Source organism: Ochlerotatus camptorhynchus, unplaced genomic scaffold, assembly GCF_037179485.1.
Source record: "Ochlerotatus camptorhynchus isolate MF236.1 unplaced genomic scaffold, CSIRO-AGI_Acam_v1.1 ptg000329l, whole genome shotgun sequence".
Taxonomy (NCBI): domain Eukaryota; kingdom Metazoa; phylum Arthropoda; class Insecta; order Diptera; family Culicidae; genus Ochlerotatus; species Ochlerotatus camptorhynchus.
This window is the reverse complement of record NW_027040817.1, coordinates 1,974,714-1,994,498: the sequence shown is the minus strand read 5'-3', so window position 1 is coordinate 1,994,498 and position 19,785 is coordinate 1,974,714.

Here is a 19,785-nt window from a genome sequence, read left to right as displayed (position 1 = left end):
ATTAATTATGTCACGCTAAATCGAGCAAAAAATTACCCCCTCCCCTACCCTATCGTGACGTTTTTCCTATACCTAATGCATTACTTGTCACAAAATCTTAGACCACCTCCCCCTCCCCCCTTAGAGCGTGACATAATATATGCATCAACCCTTTGTACAATACAGACGTTATTATGCATAATACTGAACAATAAGTTTGCATATCAGTTCGGTTTTTGCTAGAAAAGAAGAGCGGGCAAGTTGTTCATTGGAAATCATACAGAAATCCTGCGACGAGCGCGGTGAGTGCTTATTCGGTTGGAAAACAGCGAAGAAACAGCAAAGGGGAACGGCACCACCCACCACGGCTCTTGGAGAAATGTGTGTATCTCAGAAACTACACTTTGATTTTTTTTTTCACTTCCACGAGAAACCACTGAGGTGTTGGATAAAAGGGTTTGGTTTGTATCAGGGCTCGTTTTGGTAAATGGTGCACTGAATTAAAGTGATGGGTTCATGTTTGGAAAGAAAGCGATTAATGTACACCGGGGCAAGTCGAAATGCGTGGTAAGTTAAAACGGAAGCAATAATGCGGAAGTGAGTTATCACTGTGTTTATTTTTGCAATATAATATAAAGTTAAACGCATCCTATCCTATCACTGCCAAATCAGGTAGCTACAAACAGCTTAGCGTGCTCCTCAGCTTTGTTTATTTTAATTGTATATGAAATTTACATCACACATGTTTTACACATTGCTTCAATCTTCTCAAACAAGTTTTATTTCCTGTATTTTACACATTTGTATGCACTAGGGAAGCATGTGGATGCTAACTGGAGTGATGATATAGAAAAACGCAGTTACAAATGAAATTACAAAAAATATCTTCTACATTTCAAGCATTTCAACTTGCCCCACAATTTTACACCCTATGGTGCAATTAGAAATAAGTACAAGGGGGCAAGTTTGAATGGGGGATATTCCATTCTTAGTAGAAGAGAACACTTCAATATATTAAAGGATAGCCAAGAGACAGCGATGAGTGCTTTTATATAAACCTACCGTACAAATAAGGTTCCCGTATCACCTGTGCATACAATGCCTTGGTTTTCTTTGCATGCACGTAACCTATAGCTCATACCGTAGTAGTCGGTGTATAAAAGAAAATGATTTACATAGTTTGGAAGTTGCACCATGACGAAGTGGCAGCGTATTCGTGATTTGTCCCACGCGCAAAAAAGACATTTCAATCGCCGTGGGAGTGTCCCGGTGGACCGTCAAAAGGGTTTTAGACCGAGAAAAGAAAGGACAACTATCCGCGAAGGTGGCCACAGGTCGTCCGAAGTCAGCTCGGGTTCCGAGGGTTATCGCTGCTATCAAAAGGAAGATTCGGGTGAATCCAGTGCGTTCAATAAGGAAAATGGCAAAGGAACACGGGATCAGTGACTTTATGGCACGGAAGATCGTAAAGGAAGATTGCGGGGTGAAGTCGAGGGCACGGAAAAAAACTCACATGGTTATCAACCGCATCCGGGAGCTACGAGTCGAACGATGCAAGAAAATCTTGAACTTCCTTAAGCGAAAAAATCCGGTAATCCTGTTCACCGACGAGAGCATGTTTACCGTCGATCCCGTATCAAATTCCAGAACCGACCGGTATATTAGTTCTCTTGCGGTAAAAGACGTGGCCAACGAGCACAAGAACGTGTATCTGACCAAGCACCCTGCTAGCGTTATGTTATGTGTATTGTGGCTTCCGATGGCAAAAAATGGACCCAGTTTTCATTCCAGAAAATGTTGCGTGTGAAGGCCGTAATTGCATCAAGTGGAAACTCGATCGATGATTAACATAGTTTAAGACTCTGGAACATCCCCCTTTGAATAAATAAAAAAAACTCGAAAACGAAATTTTTGAGAATTTTTTTAATTTTGACATTGCTCAATGGTGCAAACATTATCACGCATACGGTACAGTTTTAAAAAATTGAAAACTATTATTTTTACCATAAAAAAGGGAGGTCGATTTATCTTAAGTAATGATAATTATAATTGATGTTTCACCATCAAATTTAATCCATCGGTTGATTTAGCTGTATAAAAGCACATTAAGCTTGTTCAATACAGTACTATTTGGCTGCATAAGGTGTTCTGCAGCGAAAATTTATTGTAGGTTTGGCTGTGCTCGATGTATTTTAATACTATCCTATTATTACAATTTACGATAATACACACACTTATTTATTTTTTTTTAATCTCGGCTTCTTTTTCCGAGATTTACACCGTTAAAACAATTGAGGTAATCATATGATCATTTGAACAATTGAATTTATTTATAATTTGGTAAAATGTCAATAATAGAATGTATGGTAATTTCATTGTCATTTCATGGTTATATTTCTGCATGGACTGAACTGCCCTGCGTTCATCGGAGGATCCTTATATTCCCATTACGCGTTGATAAACTCCACGAACGGTTATTTTTCAAGCCAGGAAACATGAAGCTACGAATAAGCAATTAGGACTAAGGGTATGCGGTTTAAGACGGAGTATTTCGAAATTTCACGAAACTTTTATGGAACAGGCGGAAAATGGTTTTGCGGTAGGTTCGTATAGCCTATCTTGGTATCAGCATGGTACAGCAAGTTTTTACTGGAAATAGTATTTATGACGTTTGATATCAAGAAGCCGTCCCTTATTTCCCGAAATTCGACCGATTTGAAAATTCAACTTTCTAAAATCAGACATAACATTTGATAACATCACAAAAGCATTTTTACACACTAAGATTTTGTTTCCGTGTTCGGTAAATTTTACCGAAATCAGAACAGCTGAACGTTCGGTAAAACTTTGACTTTCATTATAGCCTTTAATATTGAATTTGAAAATAATATCAAAACATGTTCAACCTTGTTTAAACGATCGAATCTTGTCATTTTAGTGGAGATTTAGTTTCAAAGTACCGTAAAACGGGGTAATATTGATAGTTTTTTAAAGTATATTCTAAATATTTTTTACAGCAATGAATGTTTTTCAAATTTTATATTTTTAAAACAAGAACTGACGATCCAAGAGTCAATTCGTTAGTAATATCCCAAGTAACAATTTCCAGTTGAAGAAACGCTTTCGTTTTGATTTTGTTCAGCTGCATGTTGAATAATAATTGCACAATGTGTTCACCACAACTTTTATAAAACCCTTGTTTACACTGGTTTGGAGAACCTATACAACTGCAACACAAAGGTGTTGTCTAACGTATTCAGTAAAACGTTTGAAGAAACGCTACCATTGTGATTTTATTCAACTGCATGCTGAATAATAACTGTACAATTTGTTTATTACAACTTCTGTAAAACTCTTGTTTACACTGGTTTGGAGAACCTGTTCAGCTACAGCATTATGTGTATACGCGGTATAGGAGTAGAAGCAACTTTTATACAACGTTTATAGATACATATTTAAACTCAAGCTTTATTATTTTGGTGAAAGCTCTAATACAACGTTTGTAGACACTTCTTGACAGCTGCTTTGAAATTTAGTAGAGAGTAAACCTGAGAGGCGTTTGTTACACTCTTTTATGACTCCTAAATAATCATTGTACAGCAAGCGGTGAAAAGCGTTTATAGCACTTTTCAATGACTCCTTAACAACCGGATAGAAGCAACTTTTATACAACGTTTATAGATACATATTTAAAGTCAAGCTTTATTGTGTTGGTGAAAGCTCTTATACAACGTTTGTAGACACTTCCTGACAGCTGCTTTGAAATTTAGTAGAGAGGAAACCTGAGAGGCGTTTGTTACACTCTCCTAAATATTAATTGAACAGCAAGCGGTGAAAAGCGTTTATAACACTTTTCAATGACTACTTAATAACCGGATAGAAGCAACTTTTATGCAACGTTTATAGATACATATTTAAACTCAAGCTTTATTGTTTTGGTGAAAGCTCTAATACAACGTTTGTAGACACCTCCTAACAGCTGCTTCGAAATGTATTAAAGATTGAACCTAAGAGGCGTTTGTTACACTCTTTTATGACTCCTAAATAATCACTATACAGCAAGCGGTGAAAAGCGTTTATAGCACTTTTTAATGACTCCTTAATAACCGTTGTGTAAGTACTCACAATATTAACAGATCAAAATTAGTTTAACAATTGTCGTGGTACGCCAAAATAATTGCTTGTACAGTTTTTATTAATTCAATTTATTTGTGCACATTGAAAAAAATATGTAATTATCCCATAATTCACATTCTGTGATCATGGAGGAAGTAGTAACAACCATCTGTTTAATCTTTGATTGATATTTTTTCAATTAATCTCTCTAATCATTAATTGAGAGAATTTATCTAGAAATGTTATCGTTGATAATATGATATATGTCTTAAATTAATGTTTGCATTTATTAATAACACCTACTCCACCGAGGGTTTCTCGAAGCAAGATTCGAACTCATGATCCCGGATTGCCAGCCGCTTCTGTTTCCATCTGCTCTATTCTTGAATACATATATTGATCATATGATAGAAGTATATGAAGCTCATCTTGAGTGACTTCTCTTGCAGTCGAATAATCGTTGCCTTATGGTCATATAAACGTGCCTATCACTTGTGCTATTTTTAGCAACAAAATTGTGGTTGGTGGTTGGTGGAACGTAAACAATCATTTAAGAGTGCTCCAAGCAGCTTTTGAAGCTTCTAACCAAAAAGGCAATACAACTATATTCTTGTTCAACTCTGAAAGCTATTATTCAACGTTTGATCAACTCAGGTGTTTTATAAGAGCTCCCAATGGTTTGTTAGATGCGTTTATTCCACATCCTATATGGCTCCTGTCAAACAGTTTAACCGAATGTAAACAATAATTTAAGAGTGCTCCAAGCAGTTTTTGAAGCTTTTAACCAAATGGCAATACAACTACATTCTTGTACAACTCTGGAAGCTATTATTCAACGTTTGATCAACTCAGGTGTTTTATAAGAGCTCCCAATGGTTTGTTTTGATGCGTTTATTCCACGTTCTATATAGCTCTTGTCAATCGGTTTAACTAAGGTGCTATAAAAGTTATCGTAGGTCTTATAAAGCATATAGGTAAACCGAACGTAAACAATCATTTAAGAGTGCTCCAAGCAGCTTTTGAAGCGTTCAACCAAAAAGGCAATACAACTACATTCTTGTTCAACTCTGGAAGCTATTATTCAACGTTTGATCAACTCAGGTGTTTTATAAGAGCTCCCAATGGTTTGTTAGATGCGTTTATTCCACATCCTATATGGCTCCTGTCAAACAGTTTAACCGAATGTAAACAATCATTTAAGAGTGCTCCAAGCAGTTTTTGAAGCTTTTAACCAAATGGCAAAACAACTACATTCTTGTACAACTCTGGAAGCTATTATTCAACGTTTGATCAACTCAGGTGTTTTATAGGAGCTCCCAATGGTTTTTTTTGATGCGTTTATTCCACGTTCTATATAGCTATTGTCAATCGGTTTAACTAAGGTGCTATAAAAGTTATCGTAGGTCTTATAAAGCATATAGGTAAACCGAACGTAAACAATCATTTAAGAGTGCTCCAAGCAGCTTTTGAAGCGTTCAACCAAAAAGGCAATACAACTACATTCTTGTTCAACTCTGGAAGCTATTATTCAACGTTTGATCAACTCAGGTGTTTTATAAGAGCTCCCAATGGTTTGTTAGATGCGTTTATTCCACATCCTATATGGCTCCTGTCAAACAGTTTAACCGAATGTAAACAATCATTTAAGAGTGCTCCAAGCAGTTTTTGAAGCTTTTAACCAAATGGCAATACAACTACATTCTTGTACAACTCTGGAAGCTATTATTCAACGTTTGATCAACTCAGGTGTTTTATAAGAGCTCCCAATGGTTTGTTTTGATGCGTTTATTCCACGTTCTATATAGCTCTTGTCAATCGGTTTAACTAAGGTGCTATAAAAGTTATCGTAGGTCTTATAAAGCATATAGGTAAACCGAACGTAAACAATCATTTAAGAGTGCTCCAAGCAGTTTTTGAAGCTTTTAACCAAATGGCAATACAACTACATTCTTGTTCAACTCTGGAAGCTATTATTCAACGTTTGATCAACTCAGGTGTTTTATAAGAGGTCTCAATTGTTTGTTGGGATGTTTAATGGAAATTAAAGCATTTGCACTATTTTTTTAGTTTTGTAACCGAACTTCAGTATTTTGATTTGGTGTTACTTTGATAGTGCTCGATGAATGTAGAAAAAAATGAGTGAAACTCAAACAATTTAGTTCTCTAAATATGAAACTTTGAATGAGTATATAATCAGAAAACATCATAAGCAATAAGAATACAACATTGAATTTGTGATGGCTATATCGTAAATACATTTCATAAGTGATGGTTTGAGTGCTTTTTCAAACAGGTGAAAAACACGAAATTTTTTTTTATATGTTTGTAAAATATGTAGCACATACTATATAAAAACTATATACGATGTCAACGGAAATACCCTAAGCTACAATATGGAAGCAATGTTACTAATTTAGAAAAAGCACAACGAGTAAATTTAATCTTTATATTATACTATCAAAGTTACCCGCATTATCAAAGACACCCCGTTTTACGGTAACTGAAATTAAATTGAATTGAATTAAATTGCATAAATTTTACCGAAAAGATCAGCTGTTCAGATTTCGGTAAAAATTACCGAAGTCGGCGATAATTTCTAAGTGTGTAAACAAACTTTTTAAGGTCCTTTACACGTGAACCAAAGTACGCCCACAAAAACCAACACCATCATCGGATAGGGGCAACAATCACCTCTCCGAAAGTGTTATTGGTTTGCGGGGGCGTACTTTGGTTCGCGTGTAAAGAGTCTTAGAAAGTTTGTTGTTGAAGTTGAAGATGCTAATTTCAAATAACAGACTAGAGTGGTAATTTTTATACGATAGATGAAAGTATAGAATTGATAGTTCCGTTAGAGTACGGCAGTGTAAAATTGTATATATATATATAGAGAGAGAGTAGAAAGCGAGCTAGGACAACTTTTATGAATGAAGGTACAAATCGGTTTGATCATCTCTCTTTACCAAACTCCCCCGTTAGAGAGGGATGGTGAGGGGTATCTCCCCCCGCCACCACTGGCAAAAAGAGATGATCACCGACACGCTCAAGTACCGACGATGTGTTTGAAACAGTTCTATCGATTTTTACCGCTCTCAACTTGCTATCTGAAGGAAGGCATCCAGTCGTAGGTTTGGAAATTGCAGCTATTGTTACATCTACCACGGTATGTGCTCCTGTAATCGTCGACTTGACGATCTCGAGGGGACACGGGTAGGGTAGGTGCTGCTACTGTACCTTTCGACCAATGACAGTAATTGATGGTAAACTCCCATCCAGAGCTATGTACTTTTTTTCGATCACAGAATTGATCACATCAAGACATCATTGATTTTTAAATGGAAATATAAAGCAAAATAATCACTTCATTTTCTGACACATATTATCGGTACAGTTGAAAAAAGGAAAAAAAAAACACCAGCGGTGTTTATTTTTATTCTCGTTTTATACGTTATATATAGTATACATAGTGTCAAATGTAGTACGCTGTATTCGCACAATGATGCGCTATACAGCTCGCTACTTCCGACACTATGTATAGAACGAGAGTAAAATCAATTGTCGCTAGTTGGCTAAAAATCTCAAAAATAAGGCATTGAAAAAAAAAGATTGTCGCTAGTGGAGTTTTTCGGTTTCTTACTATATCTACAATAACTAACAAATATGACTTGCCCCATACTGAAGTACCACCAAGGGGCGCTACGATGAAGATTTCTGACAATGAAATCCGAGATTAAATCGCACTGATTGAGAGCTCCAAATTGATGAAATTTTTGATTTCGGTACCATTTTAAATGCAGATTACGAATTTGTAATTACCTCAAAGAACCCAATTCTAGTCAAAATATGTCAAGTTATAGTTCAAATTTCGTTGAACGCTTTTTAAGAACTTTTCAAATATGAGTAGATTCCACCCAGATCGGTCAAAACTGAACCTACCCAAATATGGGTAAACTAAGTTGGGAGTGACAAGTTGACCAATGGACAACATCGACCTGAATCCGATCTGGGGAGAAATTTGAGAAGCTTTCAAATAGCGCGTAGGTTAGCAGTCGATCATCTATCCCCTACTGATTGGTAATTGATACTTTACATTTTGGTAAAGCAAAAAAAAAAGCAAAGAAAGATAACTCTTTCAATCAAACCAGTTATCGAAAGGTGAATTCCACTAGCTAATTCCGTTCTAATTCTCTAGGCAGTGCAAGCCATACAAAAAATAACAACAAGAAATGCATTATCCTACACAGAAAGCACCAACCCCACACAAACCGAATGACGATATTTCATGCCAACTTTGCATGGCATAGCACATTCTCTTCCTATAACAAATTGGTCAGATTCAGCTGACAACGGCAGCGTTGTACCAGTGTAGCATACCTAATACGAGACGATACATGTTGGAAGGCTCCCACAAGGATCAGAAGCAACCCAGCGGGAGCTCCTCTCCAAATTGATGCGGTTTTCTCTGTGGATGAATTCACACCGGGCATACAACATCGGACCACAATTTGTCAGGGTTTTTGTAATTTTATGCAACAGCAATGACGACGATGAAGATATTAGAAGATACTAGAGCAAGGATATCGCATGAGCGAATTTGAACTGTAATAGTGTTGACCATTTCTAGCTGAAAGTTGACTTTTGTTGATCATTTGTATACTTCAATTCACCAAGCATATAATATGCTGGGATTTATTAACAGGTTTAGTTATCATTTTAAGGACCCATATACCATTAAAACGCTTTATTGAGCTTACGTTTGATCAATGGGCTATAAGTCGTTGAGAATCAGCGCAAAAACCATTTTTGTTATTCAATGATCAATGATGTAATCTCCCAGCGCGTGAATTCAGAAAATGTATTATCAAGTTTAAATTTGTATGCACTATCATGTTAAGAATTCTGAATTTATTTCAACGATCACCTCATAGAAAACTTATGGTAAAAATGAACCAATCAATAGAATGATGAATGTCGATAATACTGTGATTTTATTAATTAACTATGCCTAAAGCTACATTAAGAAAAACATTGACTGCTAGAGTAATATCTATTTTGCTCCACCAAGCTTAATCGATTTCAAATCAGGTCCTGATAATTCTCCCAAAATATTAGCTCATTTGGATGCGAACTCATACTGCGCTGACCTTTTGAATTTTGTATGGGAAACGTGAACGTTCTAGCACTTCGCTGTAATGACCTACTATCTCTACTAATGTGAAATTTTCTCAGCCCTAACTTTGCTCAAGACCGCATTTGGATTGAACTTCAGGAAAGATTGCGATTTCCAAACTACATAGAGTAAGGTTTTCGATGACTGTGCAGTAGACTGTTGCAAAATTCCAAATTGTCACTAACCAAGGCTCAAAAGGGTCCAAATCGGGTCCTGAATGACATCCCAGTACAGTAACAGATTTGATTACTGAATGTGCACAAACTATTTGAAGATTATACGGAAATTACTATGGAAAAACCAAACCTTTTGCCTTCTAGCCGTTTCCAATAATGTTCTGAGATAAGTTCGATAACTCTTCATGTAGGCCGGCGCCGGTTGTGCAGTGGTAAGCGTGACTGCTTTCTCGCCCCAATGGGTCTGGGTTCAATCCCAGCGGAGGTCGGTGGGGTTATTCCCGGCCCATGTGTATTGAATGGATGCGATGTCCTACGCAGGTGTGGAAGCTGCCTTCCTGCACATTCAATTGCCACCGTCAATGGATGGCAATCGATGTCCGTCGGTTTGGCACTAGATAGCGGAACAGAGACCGAAGTTAAATAAAGGATTTTTTTTTTCAACAAGAATGTTTTAGTCAAACGTCCTTCACTACTCGATGGCCACTAACTCTTTTCGAATTATAGAATCATAGTAAAGGGTGATACGGTCAAAATTTGGTCAATATTAACTTGACGTATTTCTTTCAATTTTGCATTTAAAAAACCTGAACACCCCTCATTTTGAAGGTGTGTGTGTGTAGAATGTTGCTCCTATTTTGATTTTGGAATTCACTCTTCAGTTGTCAAAATGCCGTCCAAGCAAGAAGAGCAGCGTATCAAAATTTTGCTCGCGCATCGCGAAAATCCGAGCTACTCGCACGCAAAGTTGGCAAAATCGCTAAAATTTGCCAAATCAACCGTTACAAATGTAATTAAAGTGTTTGGGGAACGTTTGTCGACAGCCAGGAAGTCTGGATCGGGGGGAAATCGAAAACCGGAAGCCGCTGAGACGACAAAGAGAGTTGCCGGTAGTTTCAAGCGAAACCCTAACCTCTCTCTCCGAGATGCCGCAAATAAGCTGGGTGTATCGTCTACAACCGTGCATCGAGCCAAAAAACGAGCCGGACTATCGACTTACAAGAAGGTAGTGACTCCAAATCGCGATGATAAACAAAATACGACGGCCAAAGCGCGATCCCGGAGGCTGTACACGACGATGCTGACGAAGTTTGACTGCGTGGTAATGGACGACGAAACCTACGTCAAAGCCGACTACAAGCAGCTTCCGGGACAGGAGTTTTATACGGCAAAAGGAAGGGGAAAGGTAGCAGATGTTTTCAAGCACATGAAACTGTCAAAGTTCGCAAAGAAATATCTGGTTTGGCAAGCCATCTGTACCTGTGGCTTGAAAAGCAGCATTTTCATAGCTTCCGGGACTGTCAACCAAGAAATTTACGTGAAAGAGTGTTTGAATAAACGTCTGCTGCCTTTCCTGAAGAAACACGGTTGTTCCGTACTGTTTTGGCCGGATTTGGCATCTTGCCATTACGGTAAAAAGGCCATGGAGTGGTACGCCGCCAACAACGTGCAGGTGGTTCCCAAGGACAAGAACCCTCCCAACACGCCAGAGCTCCGCCCAATTGAGAAATACTGGGCTATTGTCAAGCGGAACCTAAAGAAGACCAAAAAAACTGCTAAGGGCGAGCAGCAGTTCAAGGCAAACTGGCTTTCTGCGGCGAAGAAGGTGGACAAGGTGGCTGTACAAAATCTGATGGCAGGGGTCAAGCGTAAGGCCCGGCAATTCGGATTTGGAAAAGCGGAAGCCTAACTGAATATTTTTTCTGAATTTTATACTAATTGAACTTGAAAAAGAAATTTAATTTGATTTTTTAAATAAACGATTTCACCGATTTACACGCGTTTTCCCTTGACCAAATTTTGACCGTATCACCCTTTAAAATTGAATGTCATGTCTACTCCGATGGTAATTTTCTGTACATGGGATTGTTGTTCTATAATTCGATTATGTTGTAATTCGGTCCCTTCGATATCCAGTTGTAGAAAGTTCACTGTGGTAATTAATTATTTAAGAAATTGGTAATTTTATGACATGATCATCATGCAGCTTCTTTGTGGGGTACACTGTTTCTGCTCTAAGTGTGGTGCACGAAATAAAAGACGTGCCCATTCTTTTTTTTCCTTGATTTGTTTTTCCATCGATCTTGTTTTCCGTGCTGAGCACCAATGCTACCGACGCCAGAGAGGCTGCTCCCACACCTGGACCCTACCTATCGATCCATCAACTCATGAACCGGGAACCAACGGCTTTACTTCCCTTCCGAAGGAAGGCGTGATCAGAGATGTTATGCCTCAGAACATCCCGGCGGCACCGACTGGGATTAAACCCAGGTCTGCTGGGGTGAGAGGAAATCACGCTTACCACTACACCACCGGCGCCGCTACGTGCCCATTCTTGTTAAAGTAAATATGGTGCGCATAGAATGTTTATATTTTTTCGAACAATATATATAACGCTATATCGAGGCACCACGCCAAGGCAAGAGCCAAGTTCTATAAGAGAAATATTGATTAATTGTGTCACACTGACCTCAGCTCGAGTCGCTCCAGAGGTCTTCCCATTGAATCCGTGCATAAGCGCAATGTAGCGCAAAATTTGGACCGATACTTAAGGCCTACGAAATAATTCAGTTCTTATCAAAACTCAAAACGGGTGTGATCATAAAAGGAAATATCACATGCCAGCTCGCGACGAGGTAACCTTGCCTTACCAATGATGTTACATATAATACAAGTCTCCATTCAACTCGATCCATGTCTGCACGTCACCAGCCTCGCAATCTGCGAAGGCTCCGCAGGTCGCCTTCCACCTGGTCGATCCACCAAGCCCGCTACACTCATCTTCGTCTCGTTCCAGTCGGTTCGTTATCGAGAACCATTTCCACCGGGCTGTCATTTGACATTCTTACAACGTGCTCATCTCACCGCAGTCACCCGATTTTCACGATGGGCGGTTCTACCAGCAGCTGATGCAATTCTCTGTTCATTCGCCTTCTCTAAGTTCCGTCTTCCATCTACTCTCCACCACAGCACCATGCGTTGGTCCTCCGCGAGCATAGTCTATCCCCATATTCTTGCTTTCGTTCAAACCGTATTTTCCATACAAAAAAAAATTAAGGGATAATACGGTTTGAACGAAAACGAGAATATGGGTGTATGTTGTGTGGCCGTAGAGGACTACCGGTCTAAACAGTATTTTGTATATACTCAACTTCGTGTCATTATTGGCGGCCACCAGTGAGCCCCAGGTACACGAACTCGTCTACCACCTCGATGTCATCACCGCCAATTCGAACTCTGTGGGAGGCTAATATTGTAACATTCAGTAGATTTGATACACCACGCGGCCTTATGACAACATGGCGCCATTTACATAGAGGCCCAAACTTAACCGGAAAAATTGCATGGAGATTTGACCATTACCCAAAAAATATCAATTTTGGAAACGAAAACAAACAAATAATTTGGTGGGCTGTTCGGTCAAAATTTGACCCAGCACCTGTAACAAATATTTCATTCGAGAAAAGATCCTTATTTTGTTAAAACCAACATTTTCCGGTTTTCTGCATACAAAATAAATCTTCGTAGCTTTTATTCACTAGCAAAGAAGGTATTCCATTGAAGAATTAAAAATTAAATTTGTCAGATGGAAAATATTAAAATATGTAGCCCTTTTTTTCTACCAGACTTATTTTTGACTCAGACTGTAACTTATAGACAAAAAACAAAATTTTTGACAAGGACCTAATCGAAAATCGGTCCAACAACAACAGAGGGACTTTCTAACATTTTAATATATTTTTAAATAAGTTTTAAGTGAAAATTCACCACATGAAACACAACGTACACTAAAAGATTATTTCACAGATTTTTGTGAAATTTTACCGACATCTCAACAGCTGTAAACAGTTCGGTGATTTTTCACAGTTTTCTGTAATTTTTCAGAGATTTGATTCCTATAATTTTTTGTTAAGAGTTTCCTATAAATCCTATTCATAATTTCCATATCGATTCAGAACTACCTTGGTATTTTCTTTAGGTTTCATATGGAGGGCCTTATTACCAGTGTCACTTCGGTGAACATGAAGTGACAATGAAGTGACACTTGTCACTAACGGTGAAATGTTTGCCATGTAAATCAAATGGGAATCACTTCACCGTGAGTGATAAGTTGTTACTTCACCGTGAAGTGGCATCGATAATAAGGGCCGGAGTCTTAAGTTCCTCAGAACTGCCTTGAAAGCGGATTTTACTTGATGTTTTTTTTCACAGTCCTCCCAGAACTTCTTTCGAATGAGTTCCTTAGAAATTCGAATCAAATTCCACAAGCCTAGATCATTTTTCTTGGTTGGTTGATATTTGTTTTCAAATCTGTGATCTTGGTAAATGTTCAATGACCCAAATCTTGAATATTTATCTTCGTTTCAGATTCTTAAAAACGCCTTTAAGTATAATTATTGTTAATACCAGAATTTAAAAAAAAAAACAGTCTTTTATAAAATATGTAAAAAAAAATCCATGTTCTAATACCTGCAAAAAACGTCATGCCTCCAGAGAATTCCAGGTTTTTCCAGGAAAAATAAACTTCCCTGAAGATTCCAGGTTTCCCAGGTAGTAAACAACCTGTTATGTTCAAACACAAATGTATACATGTTGAATTTATCATTTTAAAAGTATCCCTTATAAACCATTGTATTTTATATTTGGTTAATACCAATCGAAAATCTACAGTAACATTCATTGATATAACGCAATTATTCATTATTACATCACTTGATTGGGAATATGCGTTATAGCAGGACATAATTCTATTCAAAGGCCCATTTTTAGCATAGTCTGTTCTTTGACTGTTAATGTAAAACAAATTCCTAATCCTCAGAGAGCGAGTGGGATCAAAAAAATTAATATTTTCTAAAATTTCCGGAACATTAACTTTTTGAGCAATAACATCATTTATAAATGTTACCATGACAAAGTCTCTTCGTTTTTTCAGTCCATCTAAATTTAGTAACAAACATCGCGATTCATAAGATGGAAGTGGTAATCTCGTCCAACCTTATTTTCGTAGGGAAAACAACAAAAACTGTTTTTGAAAGACTCAATGCGGTTTATATATGTATCCTGATACGGAGCCCACACTACGCTACAGTATTCAAGAAGAAGTCTCACATAAGCCACATACAATGTTTTGATAGTCTAAGGATCATTGAAGTGCAGACTAAATCTTTTCATAAACGCTAGCATGTTACTTGCTTTATATATAATGTTATTGTAGTGATCAACAAATGACAACTTAGAGTCGAGAATAATGCATAAACCCCTTACTTGATTACACCTTTCAACTGTTTTCTCACCAAGGGAAATTGTTCATTTACTATGGCATGTTTTCTTGTAAACGATATAGAATTACATTTACTAACATTAAGCTCTAACAAATTCTTCTTACACCAAGTGTAAAAAATGTCAACTTCTTGCTGAAACAGCTGTAGATCAGATGCTTTAGATATTTCCATGAAAAGTTTCATGTCGTCTGCATATATTGAAACATGAAGCAGCTTCAAAATTTACTCTATATCATTGACAAATAAGATGAATAGTAGTGGACCAAGATGGCAACCTTGTGGCACACCAGATGTCACATGAACGACAGACGACAATTTTTCATTTTCCTTGACACGTATGACTCGATCCTTTGGAGTAGCCTGGTACTAAAACCTAAACTGGATAACTTGAAAACAGTGGTATCATAGGTGGTATATCCATAGAGGTAACTCTAAGACAAGTAGGTCCCAAAGAAACGTGCTCAACTTTTTGGCTCACCTCTGGTACTCTCTTCGGTCCCAAGCTAGTCGAATCACCCCTCGAAACATAGGAAAATCCAATAACCCCTCATATTATCTGTCAAACATTCATAGCGAATCAAAACAAACATTGTGTAGTACTAGAATTGTGACTAGAATGGGGTACGTTAATCGATTTGCTTGGGACCAATAGGCTAGTCAAGCAGTGATCCAATTTATATCGTTAGTTTCGTATTGATTGTTGGTATATCCACTCTATCAAACGCTCTACACTGAAAATAAAATTTAGTGCATATAACGAAAGCGCTCGTTTATTCCACGAATCTTTTCGTTGTTATCTGCAACAAAATAGATTCGTACTATGTATGAATCTAGTTTCGTTTAAATATTAAAAAAAAATCACTTCGTAATATTCCTGTTTAATCTTGTATTTTACGAATGTATCATAAAATAAATGCGAATTATTCGTGACAAGAAGTACAAGCATTGCAAATAGCACGAAATATTCCTATACAAATAAAACATCATGCATACAATGTACGAACATTTCGTAGAAGAATAAAACCGTCTTTCTGGTTTTCGTATTACATACGAAAAGATTTCGGAGAACGAAATCAATTCGTATTTTTTTTTTTTTCAAATCCGTTTGACTCAAGCAAATATGGATGTCAAAACAATGTTTACAGTAAACACAAATGAAAATTATTTATTCTTCTTATACACAACAGTTACAATTATTACTCTTAGAGCAAGGTACCATAGGATGTTGCACCGAATGAAATAACTCGAAATGAAACCTTGCCTGTTTCTTCTCGATGCTGATGATACTGTTTTAGGAAGGCTTTATCGACATTTCTGTTTGCTGTAAACTGCACGCAGAACATCCTCTTCATTGGTCCTTATTAACCGACGACCGATTTCTTGCTGGGCTGATGCTGAAATTGTGCCTCCTTCAAATATGCATGGTCCGCCTAAGGTGCTGAAGGGCTGAACGTGAAGTTTGGTTCCCGCCGATGTGGAATTGTATCGCCTTCCCGTGGCCGAATTTGATGGAATAGGTTACCCATCAATTTTTTGCCAATGTCCGTCCTGATCGAGCGCCAATACCTGAGAGAGGAAATAAAACAATGGAGTTTAAGTGTCACTGTTTTAAGTGGAACATTCGACAAATATCTTTAGGAATTACCGTAATCAGCTTATCCGAGTTGATTCCGTTACCGTGCTGGTCTTGAATTCGGGAAGTACGTATTACAGTATCCTTGATGTTATCCCACCAGTCACGGAACATAATTGGAACCATCGACATTTCCACTTGGTTGCACTTTTGTGTTCACGCACTAAAGAAACTGTTCACTACTTTTGTTTGACTTGATTGCATTAGTGAAAGGCGTTTACGATTTGTGACGTCTTACTCCACGTCGGAGCGAATGTACGAAATATAGTTCGTATATTTTACGAATTATACGTAATGTTGGCATTGTAGCTTGAAACATCCAATACGAATGTTTTGCACAATTAACGAAATATTTGTTTTATCTACGAAACCCATTTTTTTCGAAATGAGCGTAATAGCACAGACAAACAGACGTAACTCTTCATTGTGTATCTTCGTTCATGCATTTAACGGTTGATTTGAATATTATCAGTTCCGCCAACTACTCGCCGAAGCGCAGGCATCGGATCAATTTGACGTTTCTATATATTCTATAGAAATTTTATGCAATATTGTTCACGAGTTAGCGAGCAAGCTTGTTTTCCGCGAGAAGCCAGATAGATGTCGTTACTGAGGTTATATGTTTTGAGATACTATGTTTTCAAGAACAAGTTGTTCAAAGAGTTACGTCTGTTTGTCTGTGGTAATAGTATTAACGAAAATATATTTTCAGTGTACTAATATCAGTATACAATGTTTCTAAGTAATTTCCCTTATCAATTACATTTAAAGCATATGTTACCAAATGTATCAAATTAGTAGCTGTAGATCGACCTTTAACAAATCCATGTTGTTTACTAGTAATGTGAGATTTAACTTTGGAAAATATGTTGGCATTAATGATGAACTCGAAAGGTCTAGGATATGGTAGATAATATAGCGACCCCTTGATAGTTTGATATCCGATTTTTCCCTTTTTCAAAAATAGGGATTAAAAATGATTCCTTCCAAATTGAAGGCGTTTAATGATGAATTAAACAACCAAAATAAAAGCTTTACTAATTCCTTTGAAAGTTTTTTAGAAGAATAGGTGGTAAACCATCAGGACCAGCGCCTTTTGACGTATCCAATGACTAGATGTGTTGCCGGTTCTGTTCTGCATTTTAGAAGGAAAGTTCTTCGATTTTTGCCTCTCTTTAACATAGTTAAAAAATGATTTTGGATCTGTTTTAATATTATTTTCTACCTTGGTATTATCAACAATCAATTCGAAACTAACGATTGTAAATTGGCTCACTACTTGACTAGCCTATTGGTCCCAAGCAAACGATTAACCTACCCCATTCTAGTCGAAATTCTAGTACTACGCAATGTTTGTTTTGATTCGCTATGAAAGTTTGACAGATAAAATGAGGGGTTATTGGTTTTCCCTATGCTTCGAGAGGTGAATCGATTAGCTTGGGACTGAAGATAGTACCAGAGCTGAGCCAAACAGTTCAGCACTTTTCTACGGGACCTTATGGTCTTAGATTTACCTCTATGGTACCAGAGCTGAGCCAAAAAGTTGAGCACGTTATTTCGGGACCTTCTAGTCTTAGAGTTACCTCTATGGTATTATGTTCTTCATATGCATTTTTCATTTTTTCATTCAGCTGATCGCATATGTCTAGATAAAATGTAAGATTTTCTTCACTACGGTTTCTCTTATAAGTCTTACGTGCTTTCTGTTTCCTTTTTTAAGATTGATAACTTTTTTATTGTACCAAACTGGTGTCTTGGAATTTGTGGGTTTCCTCTGCTTCAAGGGCACCGTCTGTTGCAGAATTCTATAAATAATTTGATAAAATGTATCCACTGCCTGTTCTGTGTCAAGATTACGTATTGTAGTTAGCCAGTCAATACAGGCTAATCATTCTTTGAGAAGTACATTATAAAAGTCAAAGTATGTTTCAGATAAATTGTTATCCAACGTTGCCGTTTTTTGATGTATGAATATCGAGTGAATAGCAGTGTGGAACACTTCGTTTTTTTAAAGATACCTACTCTGATACCTAGAAGTCCACAGTCATATTAGTGAATAACAAATCTAAGTAGCAGTTATTTGGATTTTTTATGTGATTTATTTGGATAAGTCCGATTTCCGCACTTTTTCGAACAGAGTACGAAGTGTTTCATTTTCTCCTATAATCGGTACCAACAAAGATTCATTGTCGTCATGAACAATAAAATTCACTAAGCGTTAGTTAAAATCTCCGTACATGTGAACATTTGCTTCCGCCTCACATTTCTAAGTAATATTATTAGCAAGTTTATTTGTTCAGATTCATAGTTAACACTAACTGCCACTATGGCACGCCCACTTTTTTTTTTTTTTTTGGATAACGATTTATCACGATCATCTATAAAAACATTGAGTCGATCACCGAAAGCTTCTTCATTCTTTACTCCAGCATCCCCCTTGATTTTGTTTTCCGTGCTGAGCACCAATGCTACCGACGCCAGGGAAGCAGCTCCCACACCTGGACCCTACGTATCGACCCATCAGCTCATGAACCGGGAACCAACGGCTACTTCCCTTATTGGAACTTCACTGATTTTTATAAAATATCACTGAAGTTTTCAAACTTTGTTGAAGCGTCGCTAAATTTCTAGTAAATTTATTGAAGATATGTGAACATCGGTGAGCTCCGTTGTACAGTTACTCCAATGTAGGTAGCGTCAAACATTCTTGGGCAACCTGCACACGTCCACATGACCGAGTCGACAGAAGTGTCGCAAGCACAAATTTCGCAAACCATGATGTATGCAAGTAAAAATAACTGAATCACCAAAGGTTAAAAAAATAGCACTAATTAACACCGAGGAGTCAAATAAAAGTACGTTCGAAGTTATCGACGATCGATTGCTTTCATGATTTCAATAATAACTTTGGAAGAGGTAGCAAAGATTTCATCTGTATGGACTTAAACTTTATGCTGCGTATTATTTATTATACAATCAATTTAGTTTTAACGCGATTTTGGTTTTATTATTTATTTTTTTCATGCAGGATAGCTATAGCATTCTTAAAACAACTTAGTTTTGCATTGATTTTTTGAAACAAGTTGCATTGAATTTGGTTGCAAATTGAGATCACTCGATTAAAACTAGAGGTGAAAAAAAAATCCCGTGAGAACAGAATTGAACACCTGAAAGTTACAGAAAGTACGTTGTTGTTTCATTTTTTAAAATAAGATGTAATTTTCTTAAACATGCCAATATTAGAAGATGTTCGTACACCGTTGCTACATACCTTTGAATTTTTAAATTTTTGAATATTCGCACATATTCTTGTCTTCGATCTAATCTTATTTTTCATACAAAACTTGTATTTATGGGGATATGGGTGACTGTATTTGGTTTCAAGATCATTATCATTGGATTATTATTACTCTTATAATGCATTGTTGAAAT